Source organism: Pithys albifrons, chromosome 4, assembly GCF_047495875.1.
Source record: "Pithys albifrons albifrons isolate INPA30051 chromosome 4, PitAlb_v1, whole genome shotgun sequence".
Lineage (NCBI taxonomy): Eukaryota > Metazoa > Chordata > Aves > Passeriformes > Thamnophilidae > Pithys > Pithys albifrons.
In genome coordinates, this window is record NC_092461.1 from 82,183,450 (window position 1) to 82,206,524 (window position 23,075).

General features: G+C 39.9%; 1 long non-coding RNA gene across 1 annotated transcript in view; it reads left to right on the plus strand.

Annotated features, from left to right (window-relative positions):
• The window catches only part of LOC139670979 (uncharacterized), a 131,885-nt gene that overhangs the window by 33,413 nt on the left and 75,397 nt on the right, over positions 1-23,075 (plus strand). The window contains exon 2 of the long non-coding RNA XR_011697619.1: positions 20,036-20,108. This is a non-coding gene — a long non-coding RNA (uncharacterized lncRNA). The remainder of the gene's footprint in view (positions 1-20,035; positions 20,109-23,075) is intronic.

A 23,075-nucleotide genomic window follows, 5' to 3' on the forward strand; every position in this document is an offset into this window, starting at 1 on the left:
AGAAGTCTTGTCAAGAATAAGGCTGACTGGAAAGTAGAGTGCCTTCTATGTATACATATGCTGGGATTGGTGTATCTGTGTAAAGGCCGATATCCAGAGACAAGAAAGATGGTGGATGCTACATCAGCTGTGTGCAGTCAGTTGCATAGCCCATCAGTGTTTTATAAATCAAGGTCAAAATATGCTGAAGAGAATCTAAAAGCTCACATGTATTTAAAGGAGCTTTAGTTTGATGTGGTGGATTGACTCTGGCTGGATGCCTGATGCCCACCAAAGCTGCTCTATCCCTGCCCACCTCAGCTGGGTAGGAGAAGGAAAATATAGCTAAAAGCTTGTGGGTTGAGATAAGAATAGGGAGAAATCATTCAGGAATTACTATCCCGGACAAAACAGACTTGCAAAAACTTAATTTGTTAGCTACCTAATCAGAGTAAGATAATGAGAAATAAAAAATAAATCTTAAACCACCTTCACCATACCCCTCCCTTCTTCCTGGGCTTAGTTTCACTTTCAGTTTTCTACCGGTCCTCCCCAAGTGGCACAGGGGGGGATGGGGAGTGGAGGCTGTGGTCAGTTTATCATACATTGCCTCTTCCTCCTTGGGGGAGGTCTGTCTTCTGTATCTTCTCTTGAATGGACTGTAATGGTGGTGGGTTTTATGTGGATACACTTAAAATTGGTCATCAAAACAAGTATTATTGCTTGTGTCCCATGTGTCACGGGAGATGAAGGTCATGTGTTGGCTTTAAACTAAAGGCTTCTCACATGTGGTTAATACATGGTGTGGGATGTCAGATTTGTTTAGTTTTCTTCAATGAAACAATCCCTTTTCCTTTTAATCTAGAGAAGCCATCCATAATGAATTGCAAGATTGTGCTATATGTCTTGGAAAACAAAACGGCCTTTTAAGGAGGAACTCTCTGACAAGGGCTGAAAGTCTTGAATTCATTCTATGGAAACAGTCAGACTGATTCACTGCTCAGAAGTTAATTAGTATAAATGATAGAGGATCCAGCCTCTTTCCATCACCTTGTATTTCCAAATATCTCCTGGAGCCAAATCGAGACAGTGCACAAAGAGTGTTTAAACACACTTGTCCCTAAACCCCCTTGCTAGAAGGAATGTCTGGAATACAGGTTGTAAATCAGGTCCTACAGTGATTGATCCATGTGCCAGCAAGTGAAGCATAAAAATTGCAGTGTGCTTGAAAGAACATAAAAAAGGGAAAACAGACCATTATTATTTCTGAGCTCAGGGGAAAGAGCAGTTGAATCTGACATGCTGGCCAAGTCTGAGTAGCCCTGGCCTGTCTAAAAAGCCCAGACAACTGCCTCACTCCCTTCTCCACAGCTATGTGCCCCCTGTAAACAAGGAGCTGGCCCCATTTTTCTAGCCTGTGAACCTGGCACCCAGAGGTCTGACTCCTTTCAGGAACTTCTTAAACCTCTTTGTGTGCTCTAATTCAACAGCTGCATTTCTCCAGCTGTGAAATAACATACTGGGAGGGCAAATTGCATCTTTACTCTCTCTGGTGCCATCATAAAAGTTGCTGACATGCCAGCCATACATTTGAAGCACTTTGTCCCCCTTATCTTTTCCTGGGGAGAACATTTCTGTGACTTGCACAGTATTGCTAGACATAGAAAATCCATAGTTTAACTACTCTGACTGCTTAGTTTTGAATCAGAAAGTTCTGTCCTGTTAATGTTTAAATAAAAAGAACTTCTGCTGAAGCAGAAAAGAGCTACAATAGGATAGTGATACTTTCATTAGAATAAGTAGGTAACTCTTTTTGTACTGAGTGTAGCTGTTTCTTTCCAAGGAGAGTTTACCTTTTCCATACTTTTGTTGCATACACCTGGAAAACCCTTGTAATTCTCCTTGACTCTGTAACAAGTATGGATGCACACACACATGCATGCATACCCATAGAAGGTGTCTTTTTTAGATATATATAAAGTATTGAGGGATTTGTATGACAGGCTGTTGTCATCACTCAGGTGGCTGTAGTACCATTCAGTTCTTTAAAAGGATGAAAAATGCTTTTGTTTCTGAGTATGACCCAGTTCTCATTTAATTACAGACATCAGCAGGCTTTCTTATCTGCCTCTTCTTTTATGCTGCTTCAGAAGCTCAAAAGGATCCTGATGATTTTTCAAGGACTCAAATAACAGTCCCCACTCCTGTGATTTGATGATTTCTTAATACTTCTACTTTCCCCACATGTCTTCAGTACCTCTTATTCCTTCTTTAACTGCTCTGAGACTGATTTAGCCTTCTGTCCTTCACTTCAAATGGATTTTCGTGTTGCTTGTTGTATGTTGTCACTACCAATGCTTTCTTGCCAGACTTTTTGGTCACTTTTTATTCTTGGAAACATGCATTAATATTCAACAAGATTGAATATCTCTGTTTCTCAGCAAAAACTTGTCTTGAAAAGGTTGAAAATTTCTTCTGAAAGTATGATGGTTATGCCCAACTGTGTCTCTGTGAATGTTAAAATCATGGCATTTACAATGTACTATTCTAGAATTATTTCCTAATGGCTATGCTATTCTCTGTGGTTTGGATATAGGATAAAATTTTGGATGCATCTCTTTGACCAGGGTGGCTTGTGGTAAAAGGCAGGGAAGGAGCTTTTTTTTGTCTTAGTCTGTTTTGCCCACCATGTGTTTTAATTAAGACAGTTTCCATATTAATTAAAATAATACTCATCAAGGCAAAAATTAAAACAATTAGCAAACACGTAAAAATGTTAGTACCTGAGCCTTTGTACATGCTTATCAGCCTTAGCATAATAAGCCCAAACTATGTCTTGGATAGCATACTGTTGCCTAAAATTGAAGATCTTTCTGAGAAAATATTAATCTGGGTAAAGGTAGAAAACAGTTCTTTGCTAATAAGCTTTTTAGGTCTACAGAATGTTGATGCAAGTGTGCTACAACATAGAAATCTTACAATTTATGAAAATATTTAATTATCATAACTCAAGGTTTTATCCAATCTCAGTATTGAGTACTCTCAGGCCACTTGATGTCACTCCCCAAACCTCCCCTGGGTCTGCCCCTTGACACACCCCCTTAGAATTGGGCCTGGGGTCCTGAGACCACTTAATTCATGATCATCATCTGAGTTCTTCCAAGGTTCCTGGGTTCTCTCTCTTCTTTTGACTAAAGTGGTATCTGATTGTCCTAATGTAGATACATGAGTTTCAGGCAAGATGTTCTAATTATTACCTGACCCCTAAGACAGAATTCAAGTATGTAGCACAGGGGTTAGAAGCTGCCAGCTAATATTTAAAGTGTAAGATGCTACATAACTGTATAAAACCTACAAGTGTATAAAATCCTACAAAAAGCTATAAATATATAGAATCCTAAGGCAACAATACTACTCAAAGCCTGAAAAAAATCTATGGTATTCCTATAGGGTTCTTAATTTGCTGAAAATATGGGTCTTTTCTGATACACTTACCTTCAAGCAAATTTTGATGCAGTGTGGATGCTTAGTTTGATTTGGAGGAGCTTGCTTCAGTTTATTTTAAATCCATTCAGCCTTCGGGCTGAGATGATTGGTGAGATTGCAGCCATTCAGTAAACTGTCTTTCAGCAGCTCAGTCTGCAGTGAGACTGAGTCAAACTGGAAGAGGATTAGTCCTGCCTTTGCTCTGGAGTACATAAATGCATTTTGATAGACACAACTGTTTGTCTCTTGAAGAGGAAAAGAGGGGTTAGCCTATGTGTCCACAGGCACAGTAGTATGCCTTTGCTGTGGTCCAGGTTAAGAGACTCCCTGCATTCCTATAGCCTGCTCCATTGTTGCCCATCCCCTCCTCTTGCAGCCTGTGCAATTTTTTCTCTCATTGCTCTTAAATGGGTCTTTAAAATTATATGATCTCCCTCAACACACACCTTTAATATACCTCAGATGTTCAGCAGCTTGAGCCTGCACCTTGTACTAAACCTTTGCTGCAAACCTCTTGGACATAGTTTCATGCAGCCTTTCGTGGATTATCTAGGTCAGACCTTAATTTCAATAGGTGCAGTTTCATTAGGATGTTGAACCCAGGTAGCAAGTTACTTGCTTACCATGTCCATGCAACTAGTATCTTGGTGTCAAGATTTACCTTATCTGGGGAATATTTCGATTATTTTGAATTAGAAGGGTTTGGTGGCTTGGACTGCTTGAAGCAGTCTCTGTTTACTGCAAGGCATGTGGTGAATGAAGCAGGGGGCTACTGCAGGATTTGTCATCAGACGCAAGGTGTGTGGAGATCAGGAGAGACAAGATCCCATGGGGATTAAGATGCTACAGAGTTGTTAGGACCTTGTAACTTAGTTACCACCGTGTAAACTAAGCTTCTGAAGAGACATTACTCCTTGCAGCAATCCATTTACTCTTTCCATAGACTAAGTGTAGATCATTACACCTTGTTTAAATGGAATATTTAAGATTTCTTGATGCAAATCCTGCAAAGGGAACTTGCTGCCCTCCATATCTTTCCTTGCACCCTGTTGCAAGGCTTGTCCCAAGACAGCTGTACTGACTGCTTTGACCCTTGTAGACAGTACTACAGTACTGCCGGTTTTCCCAGAAGCTCCAAGAGTAGACATGAAAGTGGTTCCTATGTGCTGTTTCTTGCTGGACTAAACATAGGTGCAGTTGTATGTAGTTTGGTTTGCTTGCCATCCAGGCCTTCACTGTCCCCTTCCCCTAGAACACAGTCCATCAGAGCACAGCAAATGCATAGTCTTGTTGAGCAATATTTAGTTACCACAAGCCGCTGTGTGGGAGAAAGTCACACTGGCAGTTGAATTAAACAGCTATACCTGCGGCTTTCCTCAAGCCTTATCTGTGAAGAGACTCAAAGTCGCACTCAATGACATGTCTGTGGTTTCCACCACTTCTCTGACAGCTTTACTATGAATCACTGAGAAGGCAGATTAAGGAAATTGACGTAGTCCACTCTTTGAGTTGCTGGGATAGCATGAGTTAAGCAGCTGAGCTGGAAATCCCATGAGATCAGGCTTTTCTAGTGGGAAGATTTCCCATACTTCCTGCTTTTTGATGTGCTGGAAATGCGCTATGCTCAGCCTTTCTTGTGGTATCTTGGCACTACTTATGTAAATAGTTTGAGACATCATCAACATAACAATCATGCTTCTGTCTAAAATGTTTTCATTACTCCAAATCACAACTAAAAGAGAAAGAGATTGAGGTCTCTTATTCAGGCATTTAAGCATGAACCAACTTTCCTAAGTATCAGTCAGATCATGCCCTAGAAGTTTTAGGGTTTAAATTCAGAACTGCATTGGCTTTGCCAACAGTGCTAGTAGAGGACTTTTTGACAACTTGCTCCCATCCTCACTACCTCACTATTTTGCTGTCCCTTCAGTTGTAGTCTGTAAGCAGCTGTCCAGTCAGCCTGTTCATTTGTAGGATTTTTATTTAGAAGCACTCTTGTGTGTGTGTGTGTGTGTGAGAGAGAGATCGAGAGAGAGAGAGATTGAGACATTTTTAATGAGAACAATTTAATCAACCTGAATTTACAGCAAGGCTGCAGCACCTGGTTTTTGGGAAGGATGAAACAGTCAAGGGAGGGAAGTTCAGGGACCTGCAGACAGAACTCCTTGGTGCTGCTGCCTGATACTTTGCCCATCTTTAGGCTTTGCACTGAAAGCCTAGAGTCCAGTACATATGTAATCATTATAGTTCCTCTCAACTCACAAGCCTTAAGGCTGAAATTAAGTTTCTGTTCTCTGCTCTGAAATGACCATACTGTGTTGCACAGCTCATGTGCATGTGTGGCCTGGTATTAGCTGTGCAGTTTTTAAGTCTTTAGGCAGTAGCATTTCTTGTTACCTTCAATGTATTTTCAGAAACCACTAAAATGATGCCAACTACAGGGCCATCAAACAATTATGAAAGCCCTTAAAGTTTCCAATGACAATATGGATTTAGCAACTGAGTATTCAAAACTGAACTGAACCTCAGCCAAAGTTCAAGGCTGGAGCCAGGGCATTAGCTGGGCATTATGTTCAGTCTAAAATGAGTTTTGGAGTAGTATGAGGTTTGTAAGTGTGCCAGCAGGTCTGTGCTATAGAACACCTGCTTCTGATAGAAACACAGACACTGGGATAATATTTCTACATGCACTGTCATGCTCATAGGTTATGAGAAAACACGTACAAACTGCTTTTAATTTATGAAATGTATTCTCAGAATGTGTAAAGTATGCAACCAGCTGCCCTCAAATATTCACATGCCATGTCCTCTTTTCACTTGTACCTTCTATCCCTTTGGTTCTCTCAGCACACCATGAATGCCCTCTCTTGCAGGGGAAATGCAGACCCTTCACGTGCCATAGGCTAGTGAGAATGACAGGACACATTCTTCCAGGGCTATGTAATGACTGCTCCGTGAGGCACACTAGAGTAGTAGATTAGGACCCTTCAGAAGTCAGGAAGTCTCTAATGTATTGTTCGTTGAATAAACAACTTTAACTGTTCAGTTCTCCACTTACATTAATCATAAGCCACTTGGAGAACTGCAGACACCTCAGGGTGGCCTGTAATGTTGGCCACTTCACTCAGAGCTCTGCTTGTTTATGTTTCCCTTCCCACTGTTTCTATGAAGCCTACAGGAGGTGAACCAAACAATATATTTACTTCTTTCACTGAGTAACCAAAGCCTCCATGATATGGTGAACTACCCATGAGGGAGAGGAGACCGAAGGGGCAATAAGCATCATCTTACTGATGATGTCTCTAGCTCTTCTTCCCACATTTTTAACAAATTCTTCTTAACCCTCTGATTCTTCATGTCTTATAGTATTTTTGAAGAATTTTAGTAGACTTAAAATATTTTATGATATTTGTTTATCAAGCTGTTAGCAAATTTGCAAGTACTGTGACCAATATTAACAAAAATCAGTCACAAGGGGTAAGCATCTCTCTGCACAAACACACCATCCATCCTCATTCCCTGTCAGTTTCTTATTTTAAGTATACCTTGTTTAAATTTTATTATTTATGTAAGGAAAACATAAAGAAGCATAGTTTTTCAAAACATTGCATCTTACTGAACAACAGACAGGACCAGACGCTCCATCCTACTTGAACACAGGGTCATTTGAGTCTATATAGAGAAATTATGTCAGTCTAATATTTCTGTGATATAAATCTGAAATACTTAAGTTTGGAGTGACATTTGAATCTGAATGCAAACTGAGCACAGTTTAGCCTCAGATTTAGTATCCGGTTTATTTTTCACTGGCCTGAAGGACAGGAATCTGGGAAAAGGAGTTGGTTCCTCTGCATTGTATTCATACTGTTATGGCTGGGATATCTTTCTTGATTAATTTTCATTTGCATCTCCTCATGCCTAGCAAGCAGCTCTTCTTCTTAGTCTATTGAGCCGTAAAATGTGTTGGTGATATTTACTTATTCCTGCTGTCTGGAGACACCTGGAAGAGCAGAAATCTTCCAATGCAAAGATAATGAGCAGTAAGGTAAGAGAGACATAGGACTTAACACTGCATTTTCTACAATAATTATGTAAGCCAATGGAAAACAAGGAATGTTGAATGACCCAAGGAGGTTTTAATGTGCAAGAAGGTCTTGCGGGAATCTGCTCTCTGATGAATGCTATTTAGTATTGCTACCACAGATCTGGTATATCCCAGAGTCTGATGCCTTCAAAGTGCTTTTATATGATTGAGTTTTATGTCTAGCAGTAGAAAATTAGGTCATTTTTATATGATGTGGGATATATATTAGGGAACAGTGATTCTGAAAAGACTTCTGGGTATGACATAGTGGCTAAAAGGAGCTGTTATGATCCTGCAGTAAACATTGGGGGTGGAACATTGCTAGTATTTATAATACCTCCGCCAAAATAGCACTTTCCAATTTCATCTTTGTTGTTTTCAAAAACATACTGACAAATTTTAAAAAAGAGCTTTTTGAGCCTTCATTTTAAGTTTTAAAATTAATGACTTGAGGAAGATTTTGTAGTATGTTTGTAAGAATAAGTTGAGAATTTAAGAAATGGTGTGGTTATAGTGTGTATTTGAATATAGAGAATGCAGTCAATAACAGTGGGGTTTTTAACTTGTGAGGCAATGGGAGAGCATTCAGGAGATAAAGAATGATGCAGAGCAATGCAAAGCATAAAAATTAGGTAGCTGCTTTACCAGGTTTAAATTTCTAAGCAAGGAAAAATTTCTTCTTAAGACATGGCTTGTCATTCAATCCAAGTTTTTTGGCTACGGTAAATGGATTATTCAATGATATTATGGGGGAGGGGTGTGGGTGTGTGTTGTTGATCAGTAGATGCTAAAATGAAATCATCATAATGATTCTTTTGGGCCTTAGTTGTAAAAGTATGAGTATTCCTTAAAAAGTCATCATTTTTATTCATTGCTGCTGATCAGAACAATCTGAAGTTGTCAAAAGATGTTAAGCTTTTATTTCAGGGTATTAATGGTTAACTCTGTACACAAAATCTCTCCCTCTCTTGAATTTCCTTTTAATATGTAGCTCTTTAGAGAAAGAGGGCTTTCCTCGGAATATATCTATCCGAATGTCTCTCTGCTAAATGATGCGCTGGTTTTAATCCCTCAGCATGTGGAAAGCATTCCCTTGTGCTAAAGAGATACAGTTTTTATAAAGTCGAGATTTTTCTTGCTGTGGTGTCTCAGAGTCAAGGCAATATCCCTTTTGGACTTCCAGTGTGTGACAGAAGAAAGCAGACATTGAAGCTATGGTAGATACATGTGTGTTTGTGATTAGAAGCTGGCAGTCCTGACCTCTGGGTTCCCTGATTGACTAGGATGCATTTCTCCCTACCACAGAGGACCAGCACAAGACCTATGAGCAATTTAAGCTTCATTTCAATGCAGTTTTGACAACTTTCATAGGATGTGAGTGGATAGCAAATTTCACTCACTGGAAACATTTTAGTGTGGAAAAATTTTACTAACACATGAATGATTTTCTTTTAGACTTTTACAGACCAAGGAACATTGTAATATCATTCCATTAGTGATTCCAGCAAATTTTTTTAAATTGAAACACTTCTTTTAGGAAGTTAATCAATAGTGATTTAGAGGCCTGAAGGTATGACAAATTTACAGCTTACCTGCATGTCTTTTTCCATTACATAATTGATTCAATTTATTTCAATTTTGAATTTTAGATCTATCTTTTAGCCATTTAGCGTTAATGCACTGTGCTGCTAGTTGAAGTACTAAGACTTATCACAATTTGAACATGTGTCAGAGATACATAAATTAAGGAAAAAAAATGAATAATAATCCCTGTGTCTCTCTAAATACTACTTAATTGATTGGCAACCTTCACACCTTGTATGCACAGAAATGTAATTTCTCTGAAGATGGTGGCTTGCTTTAACATTTGGTTTACTTGACTTTCCACATTTTGCATTGTGATTATCCATCAGCAGCAATGCCAGAGGCTCTTGCAGTTTAGCAGGGGCAGATCGGGACATGGCTTTCATCTTGTTGAAACATAGAGTAATAGCAAAGTTCTTACAACCCTCTGAAATACGTTAGAGACTTTGAGGTGAATATTAAGTGACTTGGCTGTGTGTGGGCAGTGCAAACACAAACTGCAGCAACAAGAGTCTTCCAGCCTTTTCTTCGAGGTGTCCTACAGAGAACTGAAAGTTGCAAGCAATTTGCTCGTTATTAGACCAGAGTCACCAGACCGGGGCCTCTTCATGTTGACTTGCAAAATGCTTTCATGCTTATCAGTGTACAGCTGGATTTCCTCTGCTTTATCACACCACCACTTTTCCTGTACGGCTCTCAGCTTTGTTTGGAGTTCTCTTGGCTTGCTATTATATGCAGTTCTCTTTGATGCAATGATAGATCTTGCAACTCTGCTCTGTGAAAGGTGCAGCTCTCCTGAGGTGTTGTATAATTGCAGGATCACTCTTATCTCATCAATCTTAATGTTTTCTAATATTTTTGCCCTGGAGTCTTGTTTGAGGCATGGTATAAAATATCCCTGAAGATTTCAAAATTGCTTTGCTGAAATTCTTTAGAGTTTTACACAGTGAACTTTTCATAAAGCTAAACTTTGAGGATTAACATCTACTCAGTGCAGTTTCCCTTGTTTTGTAAAGGAAGGAAGTATTTTATGCATTAGCAGAAAAACTTCTAATTGTAGTTGTTATGATAAGGGGAAGACTCTGGACAGTTTCACATTAATAAAACTTTTCCTCTTACATCAAGGTTTCTGCTAGGCTATTCCATGGAGTCATGCTCTCCTAAAGTGAAAAAGCTTGAAATGTGTACTCCCTCGTGACTGAAAAGTTGAGGCAACTGTCCAGCATAGCAGCTATATGCTGCATTGTAATCCTATGAATAGTTTCAGACTGATTAAGTCCAGTCTCTTGCTTTACCTCACTTCTGACAGCAGGATTTCTTGTTTTGTTCCCTGAACATTAAATGTCTTCCACATGTACTTTATAGTTAACTGATTTTGTATTACCACAAATTAAGACAATGGCTCCTATCCATGCAAATTAAGACAAACAATTTCTTTAAGCTGAACAATTTTTATCATTTATTTTTTCAAAGTCGTTTTCAATGCCTGCTATAATTGATATATTTTTCACCTCTTTTCTGTAATTTCTGCTTGCTTCCTAAGACACATTGTTGCTTTTCCACATCTGCCAGCATGTTGTTGGTGCTATAGCAGAAGGAAACTCCGCCCAAGAAAAGATCTTGTATCTAGGAATGGAAAAGTAGGACCTGTTGCACTATCCACTGGATCTGACAAAAGTGTAGGTTTGAGATCTTCACATAGCAAGTGCAAGAAGGAGTACTTCTTCAAGCAGGACGGCCATTTTTAAAAGGTATGGCACAGTCTGAGATAACTTCAGCCTTTTAAAGAGTCCTTCTTTTCTTTTTTTTTAAATAAACCTGTAAATGAATAAAATGTACATCTTCAAATAGTCTTCACAGATTTGAAAAGGAGAGTAAGAATTAGGATGACTAGAAGGCATATGGTACACTGGTGGGAGTGTGGGTTGCGAAAAACCTGGAGTCATACCCATGAAAATAGAGTGTTTACAGAGTTTCTACTGCTAAATGTTATTGAGAAAGTTGAGAGAGAAATTTAGCTGCGCAAAGGAACAAGGTAGTGTCCCCATCCTTAGGTGTCGATGCCAGACTGAATGTCCAAGCGAGACCAAGGGACATCCAGTCTAGCTCTAGAAATGAAAATAGTGTTGCAGGAAATGTCACACTCTCCCTTTTCTTCAGTGAGAAACAAAATGCATCAATATAACCTTTTTTAGCCCTTAATCAGTCTTTGCCCTTCCTTCTGGATAGAGACAAACACTTGCTGTGAATTACTTAGCCCAAGTTAATGAACAGAAAACAGACGCAGCTCTTGTATTGGCCATCAGCAATAGCTAGTGGCAGTGGGGCTGCTATATGCCAAGCAAGGTCTATGAAGAAATGACACCTGCCATTTTTTTTTCCTTTCGGGGAATGCGTAACACCCAATAAGCGTATGCAGTGACAAGGAGTATGCAGTTCTATCCTTTCTGGCAACAAAATACACAGACTGCAGCATAAGTGGCTTCTAACTGTGAAGGTCAGGCAAGCCTGCAGTTCTCTTACACAGAAGAGGATGCTGGGACCTCAGTTTCAGAAGACCAGATTTCACAACATCCTCATTTATGAGCACATACTAATTTGCTGGAATTAATAATCAGAAACTCATGCAATTTTTCTTCATGTATTATCATCTGGGACTTATCACCATAGCATATGCAGGGAAGACAAAGGGAAATTTAATCTACTACTTGGCCTTCGCATCCTTTGGCAATGTACTAAAGTGAACAATCTGTATAACTATATTCTATAATTTCAGGCTCCCTGAATATGATAGACACTTCATGTACAAAGTTTGCTTTCAGAATAATTTTTTTACCATTTCTAAAATAAACTCAATTGCACATTTCAGCTTGTTTAACTGAGATAACGTTCAAAGGCATGGAACAAAATATCCTCCTTGGGCTCTTGGCTGTGGCACTAAGCACTCACTGAACTACTAGACTATTGAAAGTATTCTCTTCCTCCTTCATAATCTTTCAAAGGTCAGTATAGACCCTCACATTCAAGCATGGCTAACCTGGAGGACTGAATGCATTACTTACTGCCATGTGAATAGAACTGCAGTCAATATCTGGTTAATATTTGCCATATGCAATGTGGGATATGCTTTTGTGATAGCTGAGAGCTAACAAGACTGTTTACAGAGCAGAGGGGGTTAAGTGTGCCACTATTTTTCCCTTTTCTCTCTGCTAAGAGGGCTGTGTTTGCACTGACTGAAATTAAGGCATGGTGTGACCTCAGCTGTCATGGATTAATTGAGTTTTTATTTGGTTTTGATGGGTGAATACAGACAAAGACAAACCATCTAGTCTCAAGTGGATGGAAAACAGAGACATGGGTCTTGTGCACTGAAGTATTTATATGTCACTGCCCAAAATTGCAGGTAGTGAAGAAAGAGGCAATGAGTGGGTGGGTAGTTTTGCCCTCAACTTTTAGGGCATCAGGTTGCTTTGTACAAGACAGATACGTACACACACCAGAACTCCTCTAAGATATTTGACTTCAAAACACTTTAAAGAACATGAAGCTGACCCTGAGAGTTGGTTGAAGAATGGTTTGTGGGGGGCAGGTCTGGAAAACCTGGGGAAAATTCTGCAGCCATGGGTCATCCCCCATGGTCACCCAGTGAGTCCATGAGAGGTTAGGGCTGTTCACAGACAGCCTCTACCATGGTGCAATGGTTGCTGTGTGTATCATACATAAGCAACAGTGAGCATAGGTATGGTGATGTGTCATGTGAATGCTTCCTTATGAGCTCTTTGAAGTATGGAAATCAGACCAGAGGTTGCAGGAGGCATTCTTGTTAAAGAAAAATAATTTTTAAAAAGTCTGTCTTCATACTGAAGAAGTGCTACACAGTGGGCTGGGAGCTCTAGTGACCTCCCAGTGTCAGCTGCAGGGCATGTTTGACAAGTAGACTGGTCTGGTGAGATTCTGATGTCCTGAACTTTACATCACCACCTTTTCCTCAGTTCTCACAGTGTAGTTTGACAGCTGGGCTGATTCATATTGGTCGCAATTTTGCAGTGATCAGAGATAAAGAACTCAATTGTAGAGAAAGTAGCAACATTTTCCATTTCTAAATGGAGGGATAAGCAACCCATTTTAGGGAAATTTTGTAAAAGCAGGTATTTCAGCACTTGTGAAACTATGGTGTTTTAAGCCAGGAAATCAACAGAAAGGAAGAATTTCTGTTTTGTATAAAACTGACATGATTTGAAAGCACATTTAAAAATCTAATGACTTTTCAGTGACTCTTTTCTCTGTAATTGAGACAGAAGTGTAACTCAATCAGAAGACCATGTTGGCTGGTTTAATGTACAGATTATGCTTTCAGTGAAGCATTTATTTCCCTACACACTGGACATCTGGAAACATTCCCCTGCCACATTTTATTAGAACATTGAAATCACCTCGTTAAATGATATGGAGAGACTTAGAAAGCAAGGTAATTGTTGGGAGATCAATCACTGGTTAAACTTCCCATGCCATTTTAATATGTTCCCATTTACTGCCATAGATACTCATTCTAATCATTGGCTCTGCCATTGAAATGATTTTCCTCACAGACTTCCAGGTTTTCTGAGCCTTCTTCTGGTGAAATGACCCCTGCAGCATTTTTCTCCCTTTGCTGTTGGACATATGAGCTGATAAGCAACCAAGTACATATGTCAAATTACTATTTTAGTACCAACTGCTGCTTTTCTCTTAAAGCTACAATAGTAGAAATGGGGCTGGACAGAAAGTCACATCTATTCATTTACATCTATTCTCTCAGATCTCAAAATGGACCTTTATTTATTACAGTAGAGCACAGAGTAGATGAAATGGTGAGTCTGCTGCTGTGTCCAGGGGATATCTGAGGTGGCTAAGAGGGAGTACCTGGGAGGGTTTGGAGCCTGAAGGCTTCAGGGGGCAAGATGAGGTACAGTGTGGGGAACTGCAGTGCTGATGGCTGATGCAGTGAAGGTATGCACAGGCCGAGGGGCTTCTGAAGGAAGAATAGCACTGCTGATGCAGAAGTTGACAGAATGAACCTGCCTGAAGCCTATGGGGAATACAGCCAGTGCAAAATAGCAACTGTATCAGTGGACACAGGCACTGAGTGTGCCATGCTACTTGACAGAGCGTTAAATTTTAGCAGTCAGGTTGGAAATGAGGCTAAGGCTCTGCCAGGGAAAAATAAGAAAAATCTGAGGGAGTTCCCTCTTTGAAGGGATATGTATTGTGGTGCTTAGCAAGTGTGTGTAGTCAAGGGAGCTGGGAAGACACTACAGGCTTAGAAAGGGCTAATAAATGTCAGAAGTGAATGATAAAGATGGTCTCACCTGGAGGAAGAGCACATCAGGGAAGCTTAAACAGTGACAAATCTCTACTAGAGAGAAATAAAATGTCTGAGCTCTCATAGGTGACATAATTCAACACCTGAGAGGTGACCAACTTGTCAGTGGAAAGGAGAAGACCATCAGTGCAAAGGGGAAGCTGCTGGGATGTTTTGAGCAGCACTAGTGATAAATACAGAGAAAGAAAAAACACAAAGCAAGAACGTCACTTGGACTGGCACAAGTGTCATAAAGGTGATGGGGCAGAGTTGGCATAAATGAAATAAGCATGTTTTCTTAAATAGAAGAAAACATTCCAAAACTGTGACCTGTATCAACTACTTTTTGCTTCTTAGCAGAGAGAATGAAGGAAATATAATGCCCATATATGGGATTTATGGCCTATGGCAAAGTTTTATCTTTAAAACTCTATGCAGTACCTATATAACTGTGTATCCTTTATGCTCTTTTCATGAAGACATGCATTGGAAAGAGTCATTCATCAGGTTAATATTTATTTGCACTTTAATCCTCTTTCTTTCCCACTCCAAACTAGTTGTGTGTGGTTTTGTCCCTCCCATTAACAACTGTAAATAGAAAGCAGACGGGAAGTCAGCAGCTTTGACAAAAAGCAGGAAGAGGAGAAGAAAAAGCCCTGAGAAAATGATAGGCACACATGGCACACTCTGATCTCATTGTAATGAGGAGGCTTGTAAAGGCTTGCATTCGTGGGTCATTTACCTCTGCCATATGGGGTGTTTGCTTTACTTGGTAAACAAGGATCACAGCACTCCAGTTTTAGGCAAATAGACTGTGGATTTATTTTCATAACTGAACTTGAATGACTTTAAAAGTGTGTAATAGCTCTCACTGCTTTTCATTGCTTTTAGACAGGGCTTTTTAAATGTAGTGTGACTATTGACAGCCCTGGAAGGTAGTCTAGGGTCACTTTTCCTTTGCTTTGATTCAGGTAATCAAAAGAGTTACAGTTCTTTTCCATGTCTACCTAGCAGCTATGGAGTTTCTCTGTCTCTGTATATATTTTACTTCAGTTTCTAATGTTTCTGTCTGTCTCTGCTCTGCTAGCTATGATCTCAGCATCACTCTGAGGTGCTCAGCTTGCTCCAGGGACATGGAGATTGGTGTGCCTGGCATGGAAACCTAGATGGATGGCAGAAATCCAGCATGAACTCAGGCTCTGCCCCTTGGCTCTTGCCTTGGTTGTAACGAGCTTGACCCCCATAGAGAGAATAAGTCAACCTGTACACAGTTTATGAAGACCTCAGAGATGTAGACTCTGTTGTTTCACTCCTTACAGGAGCCCCAGACACCTGTGAGGATTGCCATGCTGTGACCTCTTCTAGAAATGGTAGACCAGCTTTTATCTGTTCAGTTCAATATGAGCTAGCACCTTTCACACATTTTGGGTAAAGTGCCTTTTAACACTGTGTTATTGACTGCCCTTGGATGTTACTCTCAATATGCAAGAAATTGATGTTTGTGTTTCTGCTCCTTCAGTCTCTGTGGAAATGAAAAATGTTTTACCACTCTTCCAAAATGACACACTTCAAATGTACTTTGGTAATATTTTGCAGGAGTTTTGTAAGGCCTCTCACCAGTTTCCAGGGCCCTCAGTCTTACTGATCAAGATCTACTTCAAGACCTCAGACTAAATCCAGCTAAGGCAAATGCTTATTTATTTCTACAAGATGCTCCATAAGTGCTTCTAGATTTGCCTGAAGAAAAAATACCTTGACAACTTCACTGCATCTCTATCTCACACCTGCCCATTCCACCACAGGATCGCTGCTGTCCTCCCATGAGCCTACTCAATCCCTCTCCTCCCTGGGGAGCATTTTACCTACCTTCATCTCTGCTGTGCTTCAGGGAGTAGTCATGGGGGCAGCAGCCCCTCTGTTCAGCCCCACAGCCTTCATTGTCATGACAAAACAGTAGCTTGAATACCAAGTCAGTTCTCACTCATGTGTAACTCATTCTGCTCTGGGGAAATTCCCAGGATCCAAGCAGTGTTGGTCTTCCTGACTCTAAGGCTCCCCCACCCAGGGTCTGAAGTCTGCCAACAGCAGAAATTCACAGCAGCAGGGTATTGTCCTGCATGCTGCCTACAAATTTGGTGTAACACAAGGACTTGGGACACAGGAGCTGTATGCTGTGAGCTGTGGCAATCTTCTGCTTTTGATCTCACATTAATTTTGCTCTTGCACCTTCCAGGGTTTGTTTCAAGTTTCATACTGACCTTCTTCTGACCATCTTCCAGCCAAAGCTAAAACCTTCTTCATCCTCAGGCCCAAAGGACCGGGCTGGAGGGAAGGAAGGAGCAGAAGGGAAGGGAACAGGAATCAGGATGACCACATGAGGGAACCAGCAGAAGCACAGACAACCTGACTGCTTCTGAAAGCTGCCTGCTGCCCTCCCCCATTCCAGAATCTCTCTCTACACTCAGGTGGGGTAAATAGCCCTTGAGGCAGCTTTTTTCCAGGCTGGGGGAAGCTGGAGGTCATGTGTTAGGGAACAACTTCAGTGCAGTCTGGCTGGAGCTGGGGAGACTTGACCTCAGGTTGTAATTTTCCTTCTGGTCTTCCCAAGGTTAAATGACGGTATCAAGCAATACCAGAAATAACGCCAGCCATTGAACAGGAATCGGGAGTTAGTGCAAGTTTCTAACTCCAGCTTAGCCCAACCTGTTTTGTGATCCAAAAAGACCCAACTGCCCACCGTGTGCTCTATTATTCCTGACAGTTTTCACAGGTTAATCCTTGTTTTGCTAGGTAGTGATGAAACCCAGAGGGCAGCTACAGCCCTGGCCTGTGGGGCTGTCATCTCTGAGACAGCATTGAAAAGGCTAAGGATCATGGTGGGGTCTGAGCAGGTCCTGTCCTCAGCTGGGACTGCACTCCTGTTATTATCAACTGAGGAAAGCCATGAAGCTGCTGAAAATGGCTCTGACAGCACAACAGAGAGACTGATTATTGGACAAAAGGGTGATGCCTAATTTTGGGGTATGGATGTTGTAAGGGATGCCCGGACAGTGCTCCAGGCTTAAAAAACACAGCTTGTCATAATGGATGCTTTTCATCCAAGCTTTCAGAGACATCACATCAGTTTGGTTTAGTAAATATTTCAACAGCGTTTTTGAAGTACCAATGAAAACAGAGAAAACCTTTGATGTCTACAGATCCTTTATCCCACCATACACCTCACACCATGCTTTTCAGCAACATTGTTTAGTCAGGTTAAAGGGATGCAAGGTGCAAAATCTCATGCTCACTGAAGTCAGCAGGAAACTTTTCCCTGGTTACAGAGAAGCCAGGCTCATGATGAAGTAAAAAAAAACCCAAAACCTTTGGTTTCTTTATTTCTCTCTCTCTCATTAAACATCCAGAAAGAATTCTGATCAGAAAAACAGAGCCTCTTAAGGAAAACCAAATGAAATGAGCATCATGTGTGAAGAATTATTTTTAATTATTATTAATTAGTTTTCACAAGAGTGGTTGTCTTGGATGTTAATCCGTGTGAGAGAACCAAACCGGGTATTTTTTTTGATGGCCAGTCTGGAAGTCCCTGCACCACTGAAGCAGTATTAACAAATGTCTTTCTGGATGGATAGGCATGGATATGCCATATTGATTTTCCCAACAGATCTTTTTTTAAACGAAATTTTATTCTACTGCTTAAAGTGCCTGTTCTGTAATATAGATATTTTGTGTACATTAATAATTCCAGGAAAAATTCCTACCCAGCAAGTCTGTTCAATGCCCTATTTATTTTCCTTCTTCGTGTTGTCTTTCCCAAACATAAACACTAACAATAACTTCTAGGGTTCACCTGCTTGTTTCAAAATAAAGTGCAAAACAACTGAGGGCCAAAGAATGCATCAACACAAATTGGGGATTTCTGCAATATCTGTGAGGGTGTTTAAGGTGAAGAACACTCTGCATGCTGAAGTTTGATTCCACCTGATACATATATGCATGATATCTCGTTTGTTTTCCTCTCTGTCTTCTCCCTGCTAACCTATCTTTCTTGAGGTTTCCTAACATTTTATTAGTGTTTTGTTTATGAGTAGCTTTTTTCTTTTCTTTCCTTTTCTTTTCTTTTCTTTTTTAACCCCACTAATATGGATTTTAATTTCATTTCCTTTTTCTTCCTTTTCTTTGTAATTCCCTTTATCTTCCCATTCCAATTTCTTTTCCTTTTTCTCCTGCTCTGCCTTTCTCTGTGGGAGCTCATCCTTATCCCTGATTTAGTGTGATAACACAGAAAAAGCCCATGTTTTCAGAAGCTCCGTTCTGTCTCAGGACAAAACATAGCCCTTTTGTTCTGCATGTGCTGGCTCACCCCAGCTGAATGAAATGGCTTTGTTTTAGGTGTAGAGAGTAAGCTGGATCTGCCTGGCAGGTGCATCTTACAGCCAGTGTCACACTGCAGTAAATTCTGTAATTACAGGTCATGGAGGTGGAGCTGTCCTTTGATGTGACTTTTTATGTTGTTGCAAGCGGATACAATTTGACTGAGATATCAAATGCAGCTAGCAGTAAAAATTTAATTAACAAATCAAAGCTTTTATCTGGGGTTTTAGAACTCAAGCCAACAGGTTTCTTCAATCTAAAGAAATCACAGAGATGGAGGGGTGAAAGCAGTGCCTTTGTAGTATATATAGCTTACAACCTTTTTATAATGCTTGCAAAGATAATGCCTTTTTAACTGTTACTTTTCCCCTTGAGAAGCTTTTAGATAGTCCCCAAAAGCAAGGACATGGTTCACTCTATGCTTAATTTTCATCATTTTAACTCTTCAGTTGGCATGCATTTTCTCTCACATGCTGCAGATTACTTAGCAGGGGAAGACAAGGCATGTTCATACTTGTCTTTCTGCAGCTGCGGCTGCACGAAGCATCCCAGCACTCCAAATTCAGGTGTGGGATTATTCTTCCTGTGGGAAGCCAGTCAGTGGTGGGATTAGAGGTCTGACCAGTGGGACATAACATTTCTTCCATGATTTACTTACTATCATAACAATGAAAGCTTCAAGGAAATAAGACTGAAACTTGGCTCTTATCTCTCACCTGCAATGGAAGAAGACATTCTTCGCTGTCAATGCTTTCTAGGGATGCTGCCATGACCAAAGCAGCGAGGTCCACGTGCTGACTGCCTTAGTCACTGACATTCATTCTGCTGGGAACTGGGAGAGCAGCAGTTTGTGTGTGATTACTGCCACCTGTGAACAGAAATAAATGTAAAAGAGCAAGCAAAAAAAAAATATCCACACACCAGCGACATCATTGTCAGAAGCCACATGTCAGAGCACCCCAAAAGCACATAATGAGAGACATATGGATAATTAGGGCAGGTTGCACTCTGCATCTCAATGAATACAACTGTCTTGTGTTTATGGGCCAGCTGTTTCTCAGAAGTTATTTCCAAGGATGTGTACAGGCCAAAGTTATAAAATGTTACAGAGCAGACTAGCACAGAATACCATAACTAAAGAAAAATTATCTCTAGTGTTCACTGTGATATTATGTATTTGACTTTTCAAGACCTAGAAGGCCTTCAGATGAACAAGCAGTATGCTGCAGAGATCCCAGACAAATCTTCTGTCAGTCTGTGGAGGTGAGTCACCATATATGCACTACTCATGTCTTTCTCAGTGCATCTGGGATTGCCCCAGGAGTTTCTGCAAGTGTGCACAGGAAGGTCTGAGATCAGGAAAGAGAAGGAAAGAAAAGGAAAGAGAAAGAAAGAAAGAAAGAAAGAAAGAAAGAAAAGAAAGAAAGAAAGAAAGAAAGAAAGAAAGAAAGAAAGAAAGAAAGAAAGAAAGAAAGAAAGAAAGAAAGAAAGAAAGAAAGAAAGAAAGAAAGAAAGAAAGAAAGAAAGAAAGAGAAAGAAAGAGAGAAAGAAAGAAAAAGAAAGAGAGAAAGAAAGAAAGAGAAAGAAAGAAAGAAAGAAAGAGAAAGAAGAAAGAAAGAAAGAAAGAAAGAAAGAAAGAAAGAAAGAAAGAAAGAAAGAAAGAAAGAAAGAAAGAAAGAAAGAAAGAAAGAAAGAAAGAAAGAAAAGAAAGAAAGAAAGAAAGAGAGAAAGAGAGAAAGAGAGAAAGAGAGAAAGAGAGAAAGAGAGAAAGAGAGAAAGAGAGAAAGAAAGAAAGAAAGAAAGAAAGAAAGAAAGAAAGAAAGAAAGAAAGAAAGAAAGAAAGAAAGAAAGAAAGAAAGAAAGAAAGAAAGAAAGAAAGAAAGAAAGAAAGAAAGAAAGAAAGAAAGAAAGAAAGAAAGAAAGAAAGAAAGAAAGAAAGAAAGGCCACCTTTATATTTAGAGTACACAAATTAACTTCTTGACATTTGCATTACTAATTTTGGCTCTTTGATAGAAGTACTCTGTTACTATACTTAAAAGCCTCAACTATCACCTCAAACAACCGAAAGAAAAAGGAGGAAAAACTTCAAAGTGAATAATTACCTGTTGATGATATATTATATTTAAAGACTCTGGCTGTTGATTAAAGCTAGTTCTAAGATTGTTAATAGCCGGCAGTAAACAACTAATGAATTAAAGCAAAGGAACTAACAGCAAGTATAGTTGAAGGACATTCCCATTAATACCAAAGGCCAGAGTCTAAGTGTTAAGTTTTACACAATAAAATACAGCAATTTCACACTAGAGTGTATAAGAATTCAGAAAAATGGTCACATGTGAATTATTAGGGACTGTCCTTTGAACTTTGTTCTCAAAGCACTTTGATGTCATGAACAGCACCAGGCTTTCCAGTCCTCTGTTTTTTTCTGCAGTTAATGTGTAATTTTTATGTGGTTTAATGAAGAGAATAGATTTGAATGTGGAGAGCTATACCTACAGCAGTGATGGAAACAGCAAACTTAGAGAGAGAAGTAAAAGCTCAAAGAAGGCAAAGAGCAGGAAATGGAGAGAAAACAGTTGAAAATACTGCAGAATAAATTGGATGTCTATAGGGATCTCTCTGATTTTGAGCTGTTAAGAATCTTGATGAAATAGGAAAGTGAGTGATTTAAAGGGGGCAGTTGGGAGAAATTATCTCAGCATATTTTAGCTAAGTAGATGACAGCAGTGCTTCAAACATAATCCTTCAATCATGGCCCATCTTCTTCTCATCAGAGCAAAACCGTTTAAGCTACTGGCAATGCTCACATGAACAACAGTGGAAGACTCTCATTTCGTACTAAGTGGAGCCCTAATCGGAGGAGTTTTAAAAAAGAGAGTATTATTTTTATTTAAATGGATGGGAATTGAGGTCATTTGCAAATTAAGAACTTTCCAAGGGAATATATTTCTTCTCTTTGGAATTCATTTCAGGAGAAATAAAACACAGTGAAACACTGTGAGCTTGCAGAGCATTAGCCTGATATATATATGCCATGGTGCTAAGTGCTTTTTACCTCTTGTCAGACCTAAGCTTTTAAGGCTGCAAGATTTTCTCAGGGTTTAGGAAGTAATTAAAAATAATGGAAAGCAAAATGTGGATGATACATGGGCACTGAAGAGCTAGTAGGTATTTCTAGTGGAACTAGTTACTAAAGTACCAACCATTGCTGTAGAAGTCAAAACCTTCATGATGGCACCAGCCACAAAGCCAGATGACAAGTAGGGGTATCCATTCAACAACATCATGGATCTTAGCCCATGGTAGACAGCATACTTCTCATGACTCCCTCTCAAGCCAGCAAATTGGTGCCACAGTGCCCCTTAGTAGAGAGTCGCCCACTATGATCACTCGATGTTTCTTTTTATGGTAACCACCATGTGCTGTTGGTGCAGGTTCTCCTTGCTGGTCTTGCTTGTGGACATATTAAACTCTTAAAGCATCTTATCTGCTTTTGGTCTGCAGATAGGTTGAATTAGGGCCCAGCTTTTGTGGGTCACCTGCATCTAAGTGTTGCTGAATTTTAGGAGCTCTCTAAACACATACAAAGAGTAAGGTTAGGAAGGAGACACTATTTATTCTGTACAGGGTGCAAGCTGGGAGTTTTTCCACCAATAAAGCAAACTAAGCAGTAAAAAGACAGATTTTATACATTGAAATCTACATAAACCTGCCTACCTAAAACATAGTTAATGCCTACCTAATGCATAATTATTTAATTTGTTTAACCTTATGTAATACTTGTAACTGCACCTGTGTGGGCCTCTTCAGGGGTCTCTGGTGATCTCTGGTGGTCATTTGGGGAGGTGCCCCCTGCTCAGTTTTAAGCAAAGTTCAGCTCAGGACACACAGAATCCAGGAATGCGTGCCAAAGAACATGTGATCTGTAGCTCCGCACCACATTTTCTCAAACAATTGCCCAGCAGGACATAAATTACAAAAGCATAAACATTAAGCAACACCTGCTTAAAACACCTGATAACATCTATTTGCATTCAAAAGAGGGGTTAAAAGTGAGAATGATACTATCAGCTTCTATTTGCAACAGAGATCAAAGGAAAGGACAGGGACAGAGAATCTTGCTTAAAGACTCAGATAATTCTGTTTAAAGGATATCACAAGGTGTCTCAGTGGTATTCATTATAGGTATGTGGTTCTGAAGCCATGGATCTATCTCTGTTTCAGTACTT